The sequence below is a fragment of the Solanum tuberosum genome, unplaced genomic scaffold, assembly GCF_000226075.1.
Source record: "Solanum tuberosum cultivar DM 1-3 516 R44 unplaced genomic scaffold, SolTub_3.0 scf00180, whole genome shotgun sequence".
Lineage (NCBI taxonomy): Eukaryota > Viridiplantae > Streptophyta > Magnoliopsida > Solanales > Solanaceae > Solanum > Solanum tuberosum.
Window position 1 is genome coordinate 952,330 of NW_006239107.1, and position 24,501 is coordinate 976,830.

The following is a 24,501-nucleotide window of genomic DNA, read 5'->3' on the forward strand; positions in this document are numbered from 1 at the left end:
TTACTATTAGACAAAACACTTTCAACTTCCAGTAAGCTCATGCGGCCCTTAAAGAAAATTCATGTAAATGTTGCCATTGATAACCCAAACCCAAATAGAGAAAGAATATCTTTAATTTTTCAATGAACCACTTATGCCATTGGTAACCTTCGTTACCAAAATTTCCAGTAGTACAGATTCAATGGACCCATAACATAGCCCTCCATTCAAGGCCACCAACTACCTATTTTGCTACACGAATTACACTATGTTACAATACAAATAGCTAAACCCTCCCCAGCATACGAAACCAGGCAGTCATCCTCTATGGCAAGGATTAGCAAAACATACAAAATTGCTAATATGCAATTTTAAACCTCTATATACAGATGCACTATTCATCTTCAGCATTAAGCCCAAATATCCGCTGCCGCCTCTTGTCAGAACCAGTTATGGAGGACTCGAAAACAGCCCTAAATGACTCGTAATCTCTCTTGAAATATGTTCTGTCTCTTTGGTTCACCATTATGTCGAGTAGACGTCAACTTCTCTTCATCGGGCAAGGGGTTCGACTTCTGAAAATGACAAAACAATAAGGCAAGCTTATCATATGGGTTCCAAGTACACGGAATATCTCATTGCACGTGTTTACCAACTAAATGTTGTAATATGAAACAAAAACACCAGAGAAAGCTAAACAGAGCAGTTACAGGCATAATATTGCCAAATAAGCACCAATATGGACATGATGATGAGCCAAACAAGTTAAACAATAGTTGCATGAGGAATCTCACCAAGTTGTATCCTGCACCAGGACCAATTATTTTACAAGCTATGAGAATCCTTTATGCCAAAACTACACAAAAGTAAATGTAGGACTTCTAAGTAGCATTTCCAACACGATCATAGGCTAGTCTGTTCCTTTTATCTTTTTATATCTAAAAACCCAGACTCTTTCTCTCCTTCAGATACTCCAGAGCACATCTAAAGGTGGAGGAATCCCATGCCCAGTGTTGTCAAAGGTGCTCTTCATCCTATTATCAAGAAACCTATGGGATACTACCTACCTTCAAGTTCCCTAAATCCAACAAAAATGGAGGTTTTCTATAGAAATATGCTCCAATAGAGAGCAACAGATGACACAACAAAACAACTGACAGCAGCATGTAATTTATTTCACTAGCAAATTTCGGTGAATCTCACAGACAAAATAAGCAAAAGAATAGACATCCAGCTGTAAGAGGATACAGTGATGCAAATCATTTCACACGTCAGTCTTGGATTATGGACAAAAAGAAGACATGTGGAATTACAGAGTAAGACCAATCATCTTGCCCCAAAATACCATACCGATTACGAAGGAGAAAGCCCCCTCATCCAGGGACTTTTTGAAAGCCTTCAACATGCTTGAACGATAAGCCTGAAGAGAAGAGAAAATTTCAATATAGATAATAATATATACGATGCACTAAATTGCAGGAAATCGGGAAAAACAAACTGGTAAAATCCCAACCCATAAAAATCAACTGGAAATATCATAAGATGACCTATATCATATATTGATACCAGAAATTGCATACAGTATAGAAGAGCCAAGTTTCTTGAAAGATGCAATTACATATACCAATTACACCAACATTAAACCCAAAGAAGAATGCACATTGGGCATGCAAACTGTTGATAGTGCTATGTTTCTGTTACCGAAAGGTATAATAAACCACTGAAAATATCCTTCTCAAAAAGAAACAAACCACTGGACATAGAGTGTTGCCTCGTAGTTTCAAGAAAAAGCTTCCTTGGTGTGCAAATATGAATATTTTTTTTTGTTGATATGGTGAACTAGGCCCTCTCAAACCTCCATCCCAGTAACAAAACTATGGCTTTTCCCAATTTGCTCCGTTGGTGACTTGAACACTAAACCTCATGGTTAGAGGGGGAAAGCCTTTTCTACTACACTATCCCCCCCACCCCCCTTGTCACAGTGAAAAACAAAAAGGAGAAAATAACAAACCATTGTTGCTTGTTTGCAATATGTCTATAACACAATAATCCCAATCCTTATGCACCCCGCACCCCCCACCCCCAAACAATGGAAAGAGGAAACTTAACTAGGACTGATTGCACTTTCCGCAGCAATGCATTAGTAAGAACTTGAAGAATCTGATAGTAGCAAACAAAGAAATTGCAACCTTAATAAATAAAAGAATTGGACAACGAGAACTCAAAATCAATATTGCTTTCCCTGAATACTGCATAATTTTACGTTGTAAATTTACAATACTAAAGTCATCTTAGCCTTACCACTATGAGGGTGTTTGGCTAAGCATATAAGTTGATCAAACTATCTTATAGGTACTTTTTGACTTATCTACGCCATTACACAAAAAGTGCTTATAAGACAAAATCAGCTAAAAGCCATAAGTTGGTCACCCCTAGCTTATGGTTTTACAACTTCTAAACACTTTTGGTTTGACCAACCCTTTTACGATTTTATCCCTAATATCTTTTATTATCTCTGATACACACTTTCCCTAAAACAACTTATCCAAAAGAAAAACACTTCCTGCATAACTTTTAAAAATCACTCTATTCAATTTATGTCATTTGTCATGTTTTAATTATGAAAAACACTTCTAAATTTATATTGTGAGAAAAGTATTGAAAATACCCCTAAACTCGACGCGAATTATTAGTTTCATCTCCAAACTATTGACCGCCTTAAAACACCCTTTACTTGACTAACTGAACTTAAATACACCCCCGATCTTATAACATGAGTGAAATACACTCCTAAATTCTGCACAAGTTTAGGGGTGTCTTCAATACTTCTCTCGGATTTTTATTAAGAGTCTCATGCTCCTACAAGAGTTTGAGACCACTTGCTATATCATGTGGCAGATCAGGGGTGTATCTAAGTTTAGTTAGTCAAGTAGAGGGGTGTTTTTAAGGTTGTCAATAGTTCGGGGACGAAACTAATAATTTGTGCCAAGGACAGTAGTGTTTTCAATACTTTTCTCTTATATTTTTTAGGGATAATGGTCTGAAAAATACCTCAACTTTGGTCGGATTTGCTGTTGCGATACTAAACTTTCATAAGGACCTATTACCTCCCTAGACTATTTAATACCGTATTTTAAACATATATATTTGCCCACGTGGACATAAAAAATAATGCAAAATTATAAATAGTAATGTGTCAACGTGGACACATATATACCTGATGTCAACGTGGGCACATATATATGTTTAAAATACGGTATTAAATAGTCTAGGGAGGTAATAGGTCCTCATGAAAGTTTAGTATCGCAACAGCAAATCCGACCAAAGTTGGGGTATTTTTCAGACCCTTATCCCTATTTTTTATTAGCTTTTGAGGACATTTAGGTAATTTTAACAGGAAAAAGTGCCTATAAGCAGTTCAACAGCTTTTTACAGAACTCATTAACTTCTTATTATCAGCTACAATACTTCTATCCAAACACGTAATTGCTTATTTATAATTTCAGTTTCAGCACCTAAAAATGATTTTCAGCATTTGATGCTTATCAACTACTTTTGATAAACTAACCCGAACTGGGTGTACATCTTAATGAAAATTGCAGAAGCAAGCAAGTATCCTAGATTCCTTCTTCTTTTTTTGAGGGGGCGCGCTTCAGTTAACAGCTAGCTGCTAGTCAAAATATGGATTTCATTACACTGCAGATAAATAGCTTAAACTACCTAATAGAAAGGCAGATAAATATATCAAAACTAAAGGCTCCAAATTTAAATCCATGGAAGTTTGGTTATCTCTTAAGATTAGGCAGAGATGGATTTACCTCCTCCATCTCAGGTTCATAGCAGTATTCCATAACCTTCTTTTCCCTCACTGTTTCTCATTCTCATTTCCTCTCCCTTTTACTTTTATTTAAACAAACTCTTCTCCCTCACAGATAAAGATAGAATATATTTTTGAAGTAAAGAGAGAAAAGAATGCGTTTACAAATATAGCTACCTATAATTGAAAAATGGAAACTCTCAAAAATAGGTTGAGTTTCTTTGCAATTTTGTGCACACTAGTTTTAGCATTGAGGCTAATATTGGAGAGTTTGATGAGGTGTGGAGGACTGCGTGCCACCCAAGCAAATAAAAATGCTAAAGAATCCTATAATCCTCATCCTGAAAAAGTTGCAGCTAATCTCAACAAACATGTTCACAGGTATGTCCTTTTTTCCTTCTATCAATGTAAAATGAAAAATCAAATAAACCTGCAATTTGAATTGATATAGCTATTTTCATGATACTTGGACATTCACACAATAGGATGCTTTTACCACTGAAACAACAAGGTGTTCTTGTAAAAGAGAGAAATTAAATTACTCATTTCTGCAACACAAACGTGAAGGTTTATACAATTTTTCTACTTCTTGTGCTATGTCAGTGGAAGGGCATAATTGCTTGCTAGGGCAACAACTAATTACATAAATATTGAATGAAAATCCGGGTGTTGATTTCTCTTGCATTTGGGTAACTAAAGATGGAAGCTAAATCGCATATCTGATTTACTATCAAAAGCTGAAGATAACGGTGTTATATCATATGATTGACGTATGTCATCACTTCTCCAAGAAAATGTCATCTCACTAAATTGCCAAAAATGTTGACCAATCAGTGTAAGATCTGTAAAGAGCTGCTCACACAAAAGAAAATTAGAGAAGTAGCTTGTAAGTTGCAAAAGCAAAGTGATCCAACAAATGAATTATCCAAAAGAATTAGTAAAATCATAAATAGTGGGATTATATTTGCATCCCCAAAATTACATCCAAAATAGCTAATACATAGTGTCAAAGTATGCATTCTCATAACATTAACATTAGATGTCCTAGCATAAATAGTCACATTCTGCTTCTGCTTTTACTGAAAGGTATAGATGATGTCAAAAACTGTTGTTGAAATTGAGAAAGCAACAGCCGGATTCTACTTCGATCTTAAATATCAGCTTTATTGAATCAAAAGTTACTTATTGAGTACTTGGGCTATACAGCCAAACATCTCTATAATGACCATTTGTTAAAATGACATTTCACTGTAATGGCCTGATTTTCTCCCAAACTAATTTTTCATGTTATATTTTACTTCTCTATAACAACAATGACATTCGTTATAGCTAAAAATATGGCACCTGACCTAACTCAACCCCAAAAGTTAGCACATGAAGCGAGGATTGCCCAAGTCCACATAAGCAGACAATCCGTCCATTCCCCAACCAACGTGGGACTTTGACCACTCTAATACCAACTAGAGCGTGGACTAAGAGCCCAAATGGGAATGGACCTAGCTTTGATACCATATAACAATATGGCACCTGAGCCTAATTTAATCCCAAAAGCTAGCTCATGAGGGGAGGATTGCTTAAGTCCATATGAGTAAACCATCAGTCTATTCCCCAACCAATGTGGGACTTTGACCCACTCTAGTAATAGCAGTGCACTCTTTGTAAAATTACCCCTTGCCCCCAAGGCCTAGCTCAAGTGGCAAAAGGTGGAGGATTTGTGGCTTAGGTCGCAGGTTCAAGCCCCACACCATGCAAAGTGAAGCTTGGTATTTAAGTGGAGAAGGGTAGAGGGGCGGGCCCATTATCCACCGAGTTTAGAAGGTTGTGATTGGTCCAAAGGGCGGGTCACAGACGGATTTCTCGGTTATCAAAAAAAAATAAAAATTACCCCTCTATAACAGTCATACTCAAATACTGTGTAATAATATTTTGTAAGAAATATATTACATATAAAACAAATATTAAAATATTTATGGTAATCATCGATAGTGTTGCACATAGTAAATTTCAAGTACGAATATCTAAAAGGAAAAAAAAAGTATGTATATGGCACCCATTAGTTAGGGTCATAACTTCACGAGGAAATGCTATTAATGTTCGCTTTTTTTACATTCATACTCTTTCTATTATTTTGGTTAAATTAGGTTAACAAATACATTACTTCTTCTTGGCACACAAAATCATTAAACTAATTTTTTGCATACTTTTATTTACAACACCTAAATGAAATTTAAACATCAACAGTTAGTGTGTGTATGTATATATATATATATCACCTCACTATAGTTGTCATGAAATATTCAAACAAAAGTTGCCAATATAGAGAGGTTTGACTGTATGTCATATATTCCATCTGCTACCTCCTTTCCATTTTAAGTTGCACCATTTTTTTTTGGTTTGTTCCAAAAAGATTGACACCTTTCTATATTAGGAAAATGTTTATTTTTTACATTCCCATATTGTTTTAGTGACATGCTCTTATAGTAATCAAGAGTGCATACTGAAGACCACTATATACCGGCGATTAAGATCTCAGCCCATTAAGTCCATTTGTTTTTATTAAGATTCAACCACTTGACCTGAACAGATCTCAATCAGATATGGTACAGAGTCTGAAAATCATTCAGACCCTTTTCTTGCTCTTTTATTTTTTAAATGTTATTTTCTAATTACTATGGTATTAAACTTTTCGTTCTTCTCCAATCTTATCTACCTATAGAATTCTCATCAATGATGAACGATTTCTATCTTAATCTATCCTCACCCTTTCATTGTCGAATCAACAATCTAAAACAATCATAGCAAGATCTGCCAAATGAAAATTGCCACAATTACCCGTTCCCAATTTCTAATATTAACTTATCTCTATTCCTGAAGAAGTCAATTTCAAATATTTTCTGGGAGCAACCATATGCTGCAGAAGCCACGTCAGAAATACTGAAACTTTACAACTTTCTGAATCCAAACCAGAAGAACAAACAAAGAGGAAAAAAAATCATGAAACCTAATAATCACTAAAGGCCTTCTGCAGCAGATTCCTAAAGAATCAATTCTTTTTTTTTCTTCGAAATTTGAGTTTTGGAGATTAGAAAAGGATTTCAATGGAGATTTGGAAGTTCAAATTTGCTGGTGAGATATACAAGGGTTACGACAGCAGGAGTCTATGATCCCATATCACCGTCTTTCCTATCATGTTCATTATTAATATTCAGATATAGAGATAACATCTTAATAATTAGATGTATATTTAGATTCAGACGTCTTAATAAAACAAATGACCCAACGGTACTTTTGGTATGTTATAAGTATTTAAAACTGTCTCTCGTTTAACACTATCATATAACATGACTGGTGGGAGTATATTTTATTAGATTCCAACACATGAAAATCTCCTTTTCAAAAATACCTCAGATATAGAGGTTCTTTAGTATTATTCTACTCACGCAAAATAGTTATTCAGGAAAAAACAGCACAAACAGAAACTGATTACAACCCAAGAGAGTAAGAATTGGTCTGCATAACCTTATCTAACGCTAGAACTGCTCTATGGGGTAAAAGCCTAATAATCTAGAAGCGTACACATAAATAGATTAAAAGACACATAAAATCCTGCCTTGACAGGCTGATGATATTTGCATACAAACAACAACAACAACAAATATAATTCTCTTTTCCCCACCTAATTTCAGAAACCACAATTGCTTTCAGAAAGAGAGGAGTAGACAAACTAAATAAGACGCAGCAAGCATGAAAAACCTTTCTCATTCTGATTGATAATCCTACTTCGTCCTCTAGTCAAAAGAGGTGCCTCAAGTTTCATCAATTTGGTGAACTGCAGGAGACGACAGAAAGATGCTGCAGAAAAAAAGATTATGTCGTCATTCCTATCAGAGGGTAGAAGAGCTCTTCACACACTAGATAACAAAAGGCATGTCTAATAGCATAGGAAAGAATTATTAAGGATACCTGTGAAGTCTTCAGCTCTAGCTCTTCCCATTCCAGAGATGAATCACTTCCTTCCACTATCCCAGTTCCCGCATATATTAATGCACCAAGACCCTAGTTATTACATTTTATCAGTGTGCCATATATAAAAAATGTATCACTGGAATTCCCCATGCAGAAAGTAAACAAAATGATGCATTTTCACATTTTGTGCCTATAAACTGGATTCCTAAAAGGAATTCTAAAATGAAGTCAGAAGCAGTTAAAATTGATTCCATAAATGTTTAAAAAAATTGCAACAGTATTGAACGCAGTCATAGAATTCTAAAATGTAAGAGAAATTTAACAATGTCAAAATAAAAGACAAAATGCATATAGACCAAGTTAAATGATGATGATAAATAGAAATTCTGAACGCAAAAACAAAATTCAAGACAAGTTGCTTACTGAAAATCTAGTGACTTTAAGTAATACATGCATTACAGTGGTGTTTAAAGGTAAGAGCTTACTTGATTCGGGGGTAAACAAAAGATACCAAAACTTGATTGTTAGATCCATTAAATACTGACATTTCACATTATTATAGCATAGACGTAATTAAAAGATAAATCAACTATAATATATATTAGAAAATAAAATTAAGTAAAAGAACATATGAAATAAGTAATAGATGTTGGAAGCTAATCAAAGAACACAAAATGCACTCTAGTTCGAACCTAATCAAAGAACTCAAAGATATAGCGAACACTTAATCAGTTTGCTTTTAAACTTGATTTATAAGCTATAGAATAAGTGAAGTAGTTATTCAATGAAAAAACTATCTTGCATTGATACCAAATATAAAAAAAGTATAAAGAACTTCATAGTTCATACACAATAACAGGACACGTCAATTGTAAAAGTTGAAATTTGAATTACATTAAGTGAAAAGCAACAATACAAAGACCATACTTCATTCCACCAGTTGTCGGAGATGTAAGGATTGATACATAAAATAATTTTTTATTTAATTGATAATCATATAAAGCAGACGATATTTTAGCCATTTGCATCAAGCTCAAACTTCCTTCCTGCATGCGCGCCCCCCCAGAAGCACACACTATAATAAGAGGTAAATTTTGATTGGCAGCGTGTTCAATCAAACGGGTGATTTTCTCTCCGACTACGGATCCCATACTACCCCCCATAAACTGAAAATCCATAACCCCAATTGCTACGGGAATGCCGTTTAGTTGGCCTATGCCTGTTTGAACAGCCTCGGTTAATCCTGTCTTTCTTTGATAAGAATCAATACGATCTTTATAAGGCTCCTCCTCCGAATGAAATTCAATGGGATCCAGCGAGACCATGTCTTCATCCATAGGATCCCAAGTACCCGGATCGATCAAAAGTTCAATTCTATCCGAACTACTCATTTTCAAATGATATCCACATTGTTCACAAATATTCATTTTTGATTTCAAAAATTTCTTATAATTTAATCCATAACAATTTTCGCATTGAACCCACAAATGCTTGTATTTTTGAGTTACCTCGAGATCATTAGAACTTTCTCTTATAGTTAAATCACTGCCCTTTGTGCGAGTTCGTCTACTGGAACCCTCGTTTTCACTACTATTTAGACTTTCACCACTACAAATGGCCCTATAAATGTAACTGTCACCGTAACTCTCACTACCACTTATAATGGAAGTATCTATACAGATTTGAGACTGAAGATAATTATCAATGCAACTATTAATGTGATTATTCCAACTATATTGAGTATCATACATGTAAGACATGTAAGAATTATAGTAGGGATCTTCGCCCCTAAATCCATTATTCAGATAACTCGAGTTTCGATAACTAGAAAAAGAACTTTCTAGTTCACTCAGAAAAGAATGATCGTTGTCAACCTCAAAAATCTGATTTTCAATATCAAAATAGATGGAATAACTGTCTCCATTCCTATCACTAACTAAAAAAGTGTCATCAGAGATGAAATTCCAAATGTCTTTAACGCCGAATAAATAATCAACATTACTGCAACTATGAATGTTTTTCATTTTTAGATTTGGATCTTCACTGGTATTTTCAATAGGACCAAGACTGCCCATTGATTTATTTAGCCCACACCTGCGTTCGAACTCCTTCTTAAACAACATCGAATTAAACCACCATCTTTCCATAGAGTTTTCTTGCCCCCTATTTGCATGAAAATACAATAGATGAATAGTCATTCGCTATAAAATTATTTATTTGAATATCTTATTTCCTATCAGACTAAGCATAGAAATCCAATCACTAGGATTATTAACTAATACGGATTGTGAGTATTCAAAAAAAGTTCTGAATCTGGGGGAACACTTCACTATATATTAATATGTTGGAACCCCCTTTTATTATTAAAAATAATAGAATTTTTGATAAAGGGCGGCTTCTCCTATGTCGTGTCAAATTCGCATCGAAAAAAAGAGATTTGTCCTCTCCTATAAAGAAATAAAAAAAAATTCGTAAAATCTCGTCTAATACTAATATCTAATCACTAACTAATCTAACAATCTAAAATCGAAAATCTAATAATAAGTAATAAATTAAGGTTCTATTTCAACACGGAACAAAGGGGACAATATACAGGATGGGTAGAAAGAGTTGTAATACTTGGCTTGATTCAGGGAAACTACAAACTACAGGATAGAAAAGAATATACCAATCCTAAGGATCCGTAGGATTAATTGTGGATCCAAGACAACAATAGAAAGATTTGAGTCTTAGATTTTGATTTAGTTTTCTAGATTTTGTATTTCAAATCTTGATCAAAATATATGCAATAGAATCTTAGTTGTATTCGGCTCAATCCTTTTAGTAAAAGATTGGGCCGAGTTTAATTGTAATGTAATTCAATTAAGAGAACGAAGGATAATTACTTGAGTTCTTTCTCCTTATCCTTCTTTATTTCCTGCTAATTTATCTGCTAATGTCTACTGTTTTTACTTATCCAAAACGTCCATTGCTGCAAAATTAAATACGATCTCTTTCCATACCTCACAAGCAGCAGCTAGTTCCGGGCTCCATTTGCAAGCCTCGCGAATAATCTCATTACCTTCCTGAGCAAGATCACGTCCTTCATTACGAGCTTTTACACATGCTTCTAGAGCTACTCGATTAGCTACGGCACCTGGCGCATTACCCCAAGGATGTCCTAAAGTTCCTCCACCGAACTGTAGTACGGAATCATCCCCAAAGATCTCGGTCAGAGCAGGCATATGCCAAACGTGAATACCTCCTGAAGCCACAGGTAGAACACCTGGTAAAGAGACCCAATCTTGAGTGAAATAAATACCGCGACTTCTATCTTGTTCAATAAAATCATCACGCAGTAAATCAACAAAGCCCAAAGTTATGTCTCTTTCACCTTCAAGTTTACCTACTACGGTACCAGAGTGAATATGATCTCCACCAGACATACGTAACGCTTTTGCTAATACCCGGAAGTGGATACCATGATTCTTCTGTCTATCAATAACCGCATGCATTGCACGGTGGATGTGAAGAAGTAGACCATTATCTCGGCAATAATGAGCCAAGGTAGTATTTGCGGTGAATCCCCCCGTTAAGTAGTCATGCATTACGATCGGAACGCCCAATTCTCTAGCAAATACAGCTCTTTTCATCATTTCTTCGCATGTACCTGCAGTAGCATTCAAGTAATGCCCTTTGATTTCACCTGTTTCAGTCTGTGCTTTAAAAAGTGCTTCGGCACAAAATAAGAAACGATCTCTCCAACGCATAAATGGTTGTGAGTTCACGTTCTCATCATCTTTGGTAAAATCAAGTCCACCGCGAAGACATTCATAAACAGCTCTACCGTAGTTTTTTGCAGATAACCCCAATTTAGGTTTAATAGTACATCCCAACAGGGGACGACCATACTTGTTCAATTTATCTCTTTCAACTTGGATCCCATGAGGCGGACCTTGGAAAGTTTTAACATAAGCAGTAGGGATTCGCAGATCTTCCAGACGTAGAGCGCGCAGGGCTTTGAACCCAAATACGTTACCTACAATGGAAGTAAACATATTGGTAACGGAACCTTCTTCAAAAAGGTCTAAAGGGAGTGGTGTATTATATATGATGCATGTAAAATATAGAGGATTCATACCAACGTAATTTCAGAGTAACCTCAAAGAGAATTTTAATAATTTGAAGAATCTATATATCTGCAATTATATACAAAAAATTTACCCCTTTGTTATAAAACATTTATTCTCTATTTTTACATTAGATTGCACAAAGAAAATAAATTGAAAAATCTATATTTTTCTCAAAACACTCTCCTGAATAAAATAAAAGCTCTTTTGGGGCTTGTTTGTTTTGAACTATGTTTACTAAATGATGACTTCTTGATAATTTATTGGAAATACCTGTAATTTCAATTATCAATTAATTAAAATTAGTTTAATCAAAATCAAGTAAAAATAATCTAAGAAACAAGTCCTAACAAGCATAAACATAAAGTTTTCTTATGTCAGACTCCACAAAAAAGTTGCTTTAACTTGACGTAACCTTTAAATCCATTCTATTTCTTTTTGAAAACAAAAAGATTATACGCTTTTCATAAGTTCCCAATCATTTATGACATAAATTTGGATTTGAAATTATTTATGACATAAAATTGTATTTTCCCCTAACATATGAAACAATAAACATGGAAGTTATCTCTTTTTCTATTTTGAAGTAAAGGTAACTAAAAATATGGAACTTATCTATTATTATTGATACTAAATAATAAAATAAAATTGGACAGAACTAAATTATCATACAAGTTTTTACGTAGATAAGTCTCCTTTTTTTATCAGTAGACGTTATGTTTTTAAATAATTAGCCTTGCATAAAAAAAATACATCATGCGCTTTTTAATACTTATTTTTTTAATTCCAACAGCAAATTATTATTATTATGTGTGAAGCACATGCATGCAAACTAGTTTTGCAAAGTTGCAGGAGATGTACTCTAGAATGAAGGTGAAGAGCTATGAAGTATTAACCTCACCTTTTCAACCAAAGCTGACCTTATTCCAACAGCAAATTCACTCTCTTCCCCTCCAAACCAACCAACAGGACCAGCATACATTCCTCGGTCAAACATTTCTGGGAAACACCAGCTGGTTAGAAATCATATACCAGAATGCAAGGTTCAAGAGGCCATTGAGTTGATTCTCAAAGGATTGTTAAATTCTTTTTATGAAAAAAGGTAATAGAATTGTTAAATTCCTCTGTTTGTATTAAGACATCGCATAAATTAATAATACTCTCTCACAGTTACGCATAAATTAAAGGCTTATTGTAATGACTAATCACAGCATTTCCAAGCACCAGCATACAGGCCTCATATGGAAGCCTAAGGTTGATACAGATAAACATTTTGTAGCAAGAGGAAACTGGCTTTCCATAGGTGGGTTGAGATAATAAGTGGACATTGTAACCCTTTTAACAACAAGCCAACAATTTTCCATTTTGTTGTCTTTCTGTTCTCTGAACCAAGATAAGTAGCTATCTATCATTTTGTGGTGCAAAACGAGCTAGTTCTAGAATAGAGTCATCAAAAATGCAAAAGGTGGAGGATTTGTGACTTAGGTCGCAGGTTCAAGCGACACACCATGCAAAACGAAGCCCGGTATTTAAGTGGAGAAGGGTAGAGGGGTGGGCCCATTATCCACCGAGTTTAGAAGGTTGTGATTGGTCCAAAGGGCGGGTCACAGATGAATTTCTCAATTATCAAAAAAAAATGCAAAGGTATACCAACTAGCACATACCAGTTTCTGAAATAAAAGTCCGTGCATCTTCTGTAGGATACCCACAAACTGCTGGAGTAGGGTGCATAGGCGGAGGCAGGAATTCTATCAAGGGGGTTCAAATAAAAAAATGTTGTTGCTTGGAATCGAACCCGTGACCCAAAGCTCACATAGGCTGAATCTTGACCCCCATAAACCACTGAGCTACTCCTTTGACATATGCTCAGGGGGTTCAATTTTAAATATATACACATACACAAAAAAATTGATCGTATATATATAGTGTAATTTTTTTTCCGAGGGGGGTCGGATGACCCCCTTGGACACACTATAGATCCGCCCCTGGTAGGGTGCATGGACGACAAAATCTTAAACTGGAAAACTGTAGATGCTTAGTGTGGTGTTTTATAAAAGGAAAAGAGGAAGCAATATATTGATCTATACATATCATCAGCACATCTTTATGGATAATAGAAATTCAAACTTGTAGTTTTTGCCAACTAGGGGGAGTGATTATGAACTAATTCAGGAAGAATGTTTGATGAAATACCAATAGATGCTTCATTCAGTTTTAGTTCTCATAAAACATACGATCCACCTCAAGAACAAGGAAAACCCACTCTACCTGTCCCAAACAGGGAAAATAACAAAAGTTTGAAGAAACCATAAACAATGCTATCATGCAAACTTTCCTTGTCTACACTAAGGGGTCGTTTGGTAGAGTGTATTAGTAATGCTTGCATTAGCAATGCATGTATTAGTTATGGTTGCATTAATTATACATAGATTATTTTTATGCATTGTTTGGTTTGATGCATTAAAAATAGAATGCATTGCATTAAAAAAATTATTTACAAAGATACCCTAAAAAATATAAAAAAGGTATTGAAGGGCAATTGGGTCTTTAATTGAGTTAATGCATGCATTAAAACCATTGCATTGCTAATACCTAGAAATCCATGGTATTAGCAATACACACCTTAATACACAATAGAGTGTGTAACTAATGCATTAGTTATACATAGGTTGGAAAAGAGTACCAAACAAGGTACTTGTAATACACAAGGCTAATGCATGCATTATTTTTCTTAATACACTCTACCAAACGACCCCTAAAGAGTCTTGTAAGGCCCTGCACCAACTACAACTCAGTAAGTAATGGGTGGAATAGAAGGCGTTAAGACATACCTCATCATCTTCAGCCTGGAGTCTCCCCCTCAATTGAGTGTTAAGATGCTGAACTCTTCGAAATTTTCTTACTGCTTTCTTTGGTTCAATTACAACGCTTGAACACACAGCCTATGAAATGAAATAATGTTAAAAGAGACTCCAGCTAGTTTTATACAACATGAAGGGTTCCTGAGATGTCCTAAAGGTGGATTGGGAACTACAGAAATTCCAATGCTGGAATAGTTCAAGTTTGACATACAAAATTTTCAAAAACGTCAAAGCAAATGTACATGTCACCGAACTAAAATGAACAAGTGCAATCCATCAATTAGATATCTCAGAAGTTCTATTTCCCATATCAAATGTTCTAACGATTCTGTTCAGAAACCATTTAATCAAGTTTACCTCCAATCTTCTTCTTATCCACTCCCGTACTATAGCAAACTCATTATGGTCCTTAGCACTGTGGAAGAATCAATAATACACCAATGAAAAACAATAAGTATGATAATGACATAGTGTGTTTTATTTATAGAACACAAAGAAGAAAGATGAACCTGGATAGTAAATCCTGTTCTATCTTAAGATCTAGAAGCTCTGATCCACCCCTAGCCCGTGTTCCAGCTAGAGCCTCAGTAGAAATGCTGAGGCGGTCCCGATGAAATAGCTGCTCTGGCTGTTTAAAAAAGCATAAGTAATAAATAAAACTATTCCATCTCCTCGACATTTTTAACAAGTGTATAAAAAATCCAGGTATTTTGCTACCACGGCTAATAATTGGCAATTGAAAGATTCAAAATTGAGTTTGATGCTTCGGATCAATAGAAGGTGGTGGGTATGGGTTCTCATTACTACAACTTTTATAGATGGAGCAAGAAATTCGTCACACGTATCCAGTTGTCACCAGTACAAATGTCTTGCTAATCAGCCAGTCATCAGCAAATTGTGTAATTACTAGTATTGTAATCAAAGCAAATATTTTAGAAAATTCAGTTGTCAGAAATTTAATAAGATTCTATTCTGAAATTCTCGAGCACGTTAAGAATGGTTGTGGTCACTGTTCAGGAAATTTAGCTTCATATCCTTTCAACATTGAAGGCGATGCCTTCATGATTTCATACTAGAAAATTTTGAAAATTTAAGCATAATTAACATATTTCTTTTTTGACTTGCCAGATACACCATCCCAGAAATTAATATTGTTGGTCTCAATAACTCTTTGTATATTAGATGATATAACGAAAGCTGCAATATAGAACAATTCAAAAGTATTTTTCTTCATGTGAAAATAATGTCATTTCACCTGGTCGATGCACCATAATCTAAGGTGGCAACTACTTCGATAGGATGCATACCAAAGAATTGATGGGTTCTATCAAGTGAAGAACATATAACTGACTACACAGAATTTCACCTTTTACATTGCTTCATGACACCATTTAGTTAATTAAAAGAAAGAGTTCCGACTTACAGTGTTTCCAATGAATGCCGGCGAATGGGGAGGTTGCAAACAGAACTGATATGCATTTTGTCCTTCAACCTGCAAGATTTAACCCTCCATATTTTTTGATGAATTTTAGCAAAGAGATAATATGCAAGTGAACTATTCAAAAAAATAAGGTGGGTAATGAACACCTTTAAGCAAGTAAGCCATGTTAGCGGATCAATGTCTGCAGCTGTCACAACTCTGGTGCTACGAGAAAGTACCACCTGTTCCAAGAAAAGGTATGCACTTCAAAAAACCACCTAGACTTACTTATTATAGACCCATATATTAATGTATGCATCAGATTATCTCATTTTTTTTCAGCTACTTCTATAGTCCTCCATAATAAATAGGAGTACTTTATTTACCAGATAACAACAATATTTTAGTAGAATATAAGGTCAAAGGCTCAAAACTGAAAACCTAAGTGATTAGAAGACAAGTGATTGACAACCTTGATCAGTACGGGGTCATTTCTGCTTATTATTTGCAAAGCATGCTTAACAGCATGGTCCCAAGATGCTTTACCCGGCACATGAGTATTGGCAACTATATGCGAATGAGGAATTTTTTTCTCCACTGTCATAGGAACGGAGGAAAGCTGCATTCAGAAATGTAAAGTTAAAAAGAAAGTTGATGAGGAAAGGAGAAAAATTAGAATAACATAAAACAACCAAATCACAATGATTAAATGAAGCAAGAAGGGGAGACCTGCCATATTGTGGCCCCAAGTGCATCTATTGCCCTCTGGTATGTCCATGAGGCAGCATTATCTCATGCAATAGTTGCAGCAATAATTGAACTTCCTTCAAGCTCATCAAACTCAACCTGTTATTTAGCATCTAAGGCAACATATCTAACAAAAAGACCCTAAGCAATGAAGAGATGAAAGTCAATTCATACCTGAGGAACCATGAAATAAAATGAGCCAAAAGCACTCCATTCAGAAGCTATATTGGTTGTTGCATCAAATCGAATTGCCCCATAAGCACGAATTAGTGGACATTTCTTGGAGAGGAACCTTTGCCAGAGAGAAAACAATGCTTAAAAAAATATCCAGATGATCCAATTCTTGCTAGCTGAAAAATCCTTAAACATTCTTGGTTCTCTTTTTGTTGACATTTTTCTGAAGTTTAGCTCCAACAATGTGATTATGATACTACATTTCAAGTCCAGTTTATAATTATTCGTTAAGTTAAATTGTAATTAGTAAAACTAACCTTGCATGAAACATCATTAACCATGCCCCCTAATGCTTACAAAAATAAAACAAGCTAAGCATAATATGAAGATAGCCCTAGCGAATCATCAATTCAAATCACAAATCCATTCCAAGAATAGCTAGGGTAGAAACAAAACAAAATCGTAAAAGGATGCAAACAAAAAAGGAATTTAGAAAGTTGGGTGAGGTATGAAATTACCTTCTTATAGCACGCCAATCGTCTAATGAAAAGGGACGTAAATGAGTAAAGAAGACAGCAGAGCCAACACCAGCTACACTGACCAATTTAGTATGAGAAAAGTTTCGTTGATGCACACTTCAGAAGCAACAGTTAGTGGTCTTCGACCGGAGAAGAAGCAGCGAGGGAGGAACAGATGGTTCTGCGCTTGAAGCCACCCAAGTGCTTCAAACTGCGCTTCAATCGGCACCTTCAATACCCCATAACAATTTTCACAAATTTGTTACTACATTTTTGATGAATCAAAATCAACATAACATTGTACACCATATACCCAGTACATTGTTTTTTTTTTTTTTTTCTCATCAGTCTGCTGCGTAAGAAGGATTTTTCCAGTGTTAAATACATTTTTGTTACTAGCTTAAATTATTTTGAAACAAAATTTCCAATTTATATGATTGTTGCGACTTGCAACTAAGCACATTTTTTAAAAATAAACAAATAAACTTTTGAAATTTATGTAAAATATATTATAAATATTTGTGTGTGGTAGCAAGAATTGGATCATCTGGATATTTTTTGCATTATAATTTTTTTTTCATTACTTGTGAAAAGATTTTAAAATTTTATGTCAATTTAATGTATTTCTTGCTATACCTAATTATATCCGAAATAAGTCATTGATTATTACTTTAGAGAGCAAGATAAATAAAAATATTTTTAAAAAAAAACATTGTTAAATATCACAATATTTTACAGGGGGATAGACATAATTGTTAGATTTTCCAAAGTTTTGAAAATCAAAAGAAAATGTCAAGTTTGTCCTATAATAGTGAGTGAATACTATTCCCTCTCTAATTACTTATTCATTCTTGAATTGACACACATATTAAGAAAACAATGATTAACATAGTAAATTTATCATTTTAATATAGTAAGTTTATCATTTTATCTCTATTAATTAGGGACAGAGGGAGTATTTCCTAAGCTTCATGGTGAAATTTTTTAAAATATTTTTTATTTTTAAAGTGAAATTGATATTTAAAACTAAAAAGGTGAAAATATCTTTTTGTCTATACGTATCATTAGTATCTTGATTCCATTTACGAGTTACGACAGGTGCGGAGCTATACCTTAGCATGGATGGTCAAAATAAACAATCTTCGTCGAAATTTTTTTACAAGTATATATGTTAGATATGATATTTTTGAATATATACCAATTGTCGAAAAATCTTGACATACTAAAGAAAGATAGTCCAATGATGAAGATTGTTCAAAGTTGCCTCAAGGCCTGGGTTTGAGAAAAAAAAAAGTTTCTCTTTTTAAGAGAACAAAAGTGACGTTTCGATATTTATTTACCTCGAGGCGAATAATGCCGGAATCGTAAGGCGGAGGATCGGACTTAATCATGTCGGAGATGACGGAATTGAGAAGTTTCATGGCTAATGAAAGGCTAGAAACTGCAGGCAACGATCGAGTTTCTACGGTTCCAATAGGAACTGTTGGATCGCCTTGGCATCCATTCATCGACATTGAACAACGCTGAGTATATCTCTGTTTCAGTTAAGTTACAAAATATACAATAATTTCAAAGTCAGAGGATGAAGAAAAACAGAGCACACAAATTGTAGAATTGATACACTATGTCCTACTTGTCTACAAGTGTTGGAGAAATGAACAGATTGTTTTCTATATGAGAGCCCGTATTTCATGAATGATGATGATTCAAGTTCCATGAACTGCACAGTGGAGTGCCTTGTACCTACCGCCATGGAGATAGAGAGTAGGAATTGATATTGTTTTAGGGATTTTGAAATGTATACAGAAAATTAAACAACGAGTCTTTATATACACAAAAAAGTTTATTGTTGGCCTTGGCCATGGATGATGTAACAAATGGGCCACCACTACACATCTTAGCTGCTATATAATATAGTATAGGCGGTTCAAAACTAAATCGAAATCGATAATTCGAATAGAAAAAAAAGTTATGGGTATATTGATAATGGATTACCGATTTCGGTAACGGTTTTAATTTTTTTATTATCGGATTATCGATTCTTAACTGTTTTAGGTATATTCTTAACGGGTTAACCGATAATCTAAACTCAGAGGCGTATCCAAGATTTGTAGATGATGGGTGCACTATTACAAAAAGGTTGATCTAAGATATAAATTTGATCGGTTCAACATTTAGATATTTACTAATATTATAGGTCCAATACTAATTTATATATATATATATATAAAAAATTAGAGAAGTGTTATCTAATTTTAGAAAGAAAAATAAAACAAGATAAATATAAAATTCAAATTTCTAACCTCACGTAAAGAGGTGCACCCAATCATTATCGCATTATGTGATACTCCGAGTGTGGGTTCACACATCTATATTTCAATATTTTAAAAAAAATATAACACTATAGATGATTTCGGGAGAAGAGCATGGTTCATGTCAACTCGGTGACCCCCTTTGGATACGCCTCTGAATCTAATACTCCTTCCGTTTAAAAAAATGGTCTAGTTTGACTTGACATGAAGTTTAAGAAAACAAAGAAAACTTTTGAATATTATGGTCCTAAATTAAAGTTATGTCAAATGTACAAAATTGCTCTTTAATCTTGTGATCTTAAACATGTCACGTGAAAAGATGAAATTAAAATGTTACCAAAAAAGAAAAGAGATCATTCTTTTTGAAACAGACTAAAAAGGAAAGTAGTTCATTCTTTCTGAAACAGAGGGAGTAGTAAATTAAATAATTATATTTATACCATTTGTTATATAAAGTTTTTGACAAAGAGTTTAGTTTCATACTTTTATTTTTGTCCGTCTCAAACTCTCGGTTATTCTACAATGTGATAGTGTTTGCTTTTGAACAAAATGCAATTTGTCAACTGATGTGCATGGTTCATTTGGTTTGTCACTTTGTTTCTAAATAATTTTCAAATTTTTTTTGTGTCAAATATTAACGGTCTCACCGATAACCGAATCGATGACGATCAATAATCGATAAACCAATAACCGATAACGATCAACAATTGATAAATCAATAACCGATAAGTCAATATCTCAATGGTTATCTAACAGTTTAGCATATCTATAAACTGATAGCTGATAAATCAAATCGATAAGTTTTAAGATCAAATCAAACCGATCGATACACAATCATACGCTATAAAGTTGAATTCCAAGATCACAAACAGATGGGAATAGTGGTAACTCACTCGTTCACTTGTGACAACTCATCTCTACCTCTCCTTTCTATTTACTAGTATCTCAATACGTGTGTGGCATATAAATATCAAATTATTATGTATATGTAATATATCTAAGACCAATTAATAGTCGCTTCAAAAAGTTCCTTCACAATACAAAGAACAATTAAAAAATCAATTTGTGAGAGTCCATCACTGAGGTCCCCAAAAGAAAAATTTGACGCACAATCAAATTTAATCATGAACAAACACAAGCTTTCAAAATCATGTAGCATCCAAATTATTTTAATGGGGAAAGGGTCAAAATATCCCCCAAACTTTTATTTAATAGTTACTTTTATCCTTCACTATATTATGCGATTATTCATGCCCTTGTCGTTACGAAATTTATCGCACATATCGTTACTTGGACGAAACCCCCTAATAAGTTCAAATTAATCCAATTTTTTTGAAATTTGTCGCACATATCGTTACTTGGACGAAACCCCCAAATAAGTTCAAATTAATCCAATTTTTTTTAAAAAAAGATAATCTATAATTCCCATTTGAAACTCATGCCCAGCCTATCTATCTATCTATCTGGCATAATTCTTGGTGCATGCAGCAACTCCCATGCCGTTGGTGGCTTAAGTGTCTCTTTATTTTCATTCTTTATTCCTCCACTATACCTTGTAATATATGTAACTCTTAAGACTATTATCTTCACTATTTAGTACCCTCATTATCTTCCTATTTAATCCTAGGAAGACTTCTTCTGCTATAAATAGTGGTGGTCTTCATTTGTTTTACATATAAGAAAATATAGAGTGCATAAAGTTTGTTAAAAAAAGAGAGTTCTTATTAATTGAAAGGATGTGTTTTTTTTGTGGAGCTTTGGACTCAACTCTTGTCCAGAGTTGTTGAGTTATCTTTTGTGAATAGGCTATTGTATCCTGGAGGGGACAAGTCAAGTAGGACTACTGATGGACCAGTGAAAAACATTTGCTGCAGTGTACTTGAATCTCCTTAAAGAGAGCGAGATATCCGCGCCTCAGCCTGAAAAGATTTATTTCTTCATTTTTATTTTCAATTGTAATCTTGTAATTCTATTATTTTGTAATTTTTCACTAACAATATGTTTAAAAATGAGAGAAAATCCTTTTATTTATAGCCAATAAGGGTGGTATGAACAATGTTTATCGTACCTTATTAGAAAAGTTTCAAGCTTTTAGAAAAATCACAACTCATCGAAAAAGTCACACAACCCTCTTCGAAAAAGTCACAATCTTTCAATGTGAAAAAGTGTCTGCTTTTAATATAATATAAATAAATAGTTTTAAATATAAAATATAAAGGATATACTAAATTTGGTGTTTTTAGTTGGGGGTATTATATTAAATTAACATAATTAAGTTAGGGAATATAAAAGATATACTATATTTGGTGTTTTCAGTTGGGGGTATTATAGTAATTTAACATTCAAGATAATGGTTGTTTTTAGTTGGTGGTATTGTGGTAATTTAACATTCAGGTTATGAGGTGTTTTTGGATGTGTATTACACTCACGATGCCATGTCACCAAAAAGTATTCAATAGGTACATGTTTTGAACGGTAGAAGTGTTCAATAGGTACAACTCCTAGTTGAAGTGTCTAAGTGAATTATGCAAACAACTTTAAGGGCTGCATATGACTTTAGCCTTACTAATACCATGAATTTTCATGTATTAATTATACATAGATTGATCAGTGTACCAACAAAGATTACAGTTGCGTATCTGTCGATTCGATTTTGGAATTTATCGATTATCGGTTTGTCATCATGCTAAACCGTTATGAAACTGTTAAGATATCAATTTTTCGGTTGTTGATTTATCGGCTAGATCGTTATCGGTTCGGTTATCGAGTTAACCCTTAACAGTTTACACAATTTTCATTGAGAATTACTAATTGACTAATCACTACTTAACAATACGCAGTAGACAATAATCACTGATGATCTTTTTCACGTTAGTCCATTACTACATAAAACACTTAATAAAACTCCATATTAACCTGGACAGAGATGTCAATATTGTCCAAACTAGCAAACTCAAAAGGATTCCTCATAACAACCAAGTCAATTTTGATATGAACTATAAAGAGAAACCATTACAACACTACTAACGAAAACCATTAACTCTCCATACAATTTATTTAGCAAATAAGTTAGAACCATTCTCTTTGTCCTTTAGCAAGTATTCTTGCAAGATCAATACGATGATCAACATGAATATGAGAAATTCAAAAGCACAAGTCTCAATCATATTAGATCAACTGCTTTTGTTAAATAAGTTCACAAAAAGAACATTTCAATAACAATTGAGTAGTCATAGATGCAAAATTTAAATAACATTATCTAAAATTATGCATAGCCCTATATAATTTCACACCATAAAAATCATTCACTAACATTTAGTCTCTAACTTGACATATACCACTATGTCAAGTTAGAGTCTACATGTTAGTGAATGATTAATTTTATATATTATTATAACATTTCGATATGGTATACGATATTTTGGTATTTATTTTATAAATACCAAATACCGTAGCAAATACCAAAAAAATTTAAAAGTCGTTACAATTACCATAATATCCATACCGCGGTATAAAAAATTTCGATTTCGATATGGTATTCGGTATATACCATACCATGTCCACCCCTAACAGTGACAGTGAATCAATGAGTGATGTCACAGCTTTGGAATATTATAATTTGAGTGTTATCTATAAAGTCACTGTAAAGAGTCTGAAGACTAAAGTGTAAACCCTAAAGGCTAAAAGTGTCTAAGGTCTTAAGTGATATAAATGTAATCAATTAAACTTCTTATCGGGTTATCGGGGCACCCCATTAGAAATTTGACCAAACCAAGACCCGAATCGATAAGAAGTTTATGGTAAATCGAGATTCGAACCATTAAATCATTAACCCGAACCATTGACCCATTAACCAAATTATTGGTTCGAATTATCGGTTTTGATTCGATCTTGAACAGCCCTAACCAAGATACTACTAATACATAAGTTATTTCTTTTAATAAACTCTATCAATCGATCAGTACATTGCGATGAACAGAGACAGAATAACTTACCCCCCACACGTTAGGCAAAACTAATGAATACAAGATTTTTGTCTTCCATTTATTGCTTAACTAATGGTTATAAATGATGATTGTCACTTCAAATTTTAACGGTTAGTTTTGGCGTACATATGGGTGTCAAATAAATGGGTTGAGTTGAAATTGAAAATATTAAAATGAATTGAAATAGAAATTGCATTGGGTCAGAACCCGTCCATGTTTACTTTAAGCTCAAATGAGTTAGATTCAAATGGGTTGGATCTTAACCCATCCAATTTGATTCACTTAATCTCAATAATTTTAATATATTATTATTTAAGTTTTATAACCACAATTTAAATTTCAAACTCAATTTTTTTAAAAAAAAGTTATAAATGGATAGATAAATCCTAAAAAATATAAAATAAATAGTAATTCATACCTTAAATATAGGAACATACATTACATCAATGCCAATAAAGAATCTGAAATTGAAAATTAAATTTGGCTCAATTCAGGTTTCTCTTAAAATAGGTTAGAACTTAAATGGATCGACATAGTCCTTCCAATTAAGGCCACCAACTACAGACAGTAATACAGACTCAATCAGCGCATTCAAGGAAACCAACTACCGAC

General features: G+C 33.9%; 1 pseudogene; it reads right to left on the reverse strand.

Moving 5' to 3' along the window:
* Positions 1–1,370: 1,370 nt before the first annotated feature.
* On the reverse strand, positions 1,371–19,364 carry LOC102604433 (isochorismate synthase, chloroplastic-like; annotated as a pseudogene).
* Between the last annotated feature and the right edge of the window lie 5,137 nt (positions 19,365–24,501).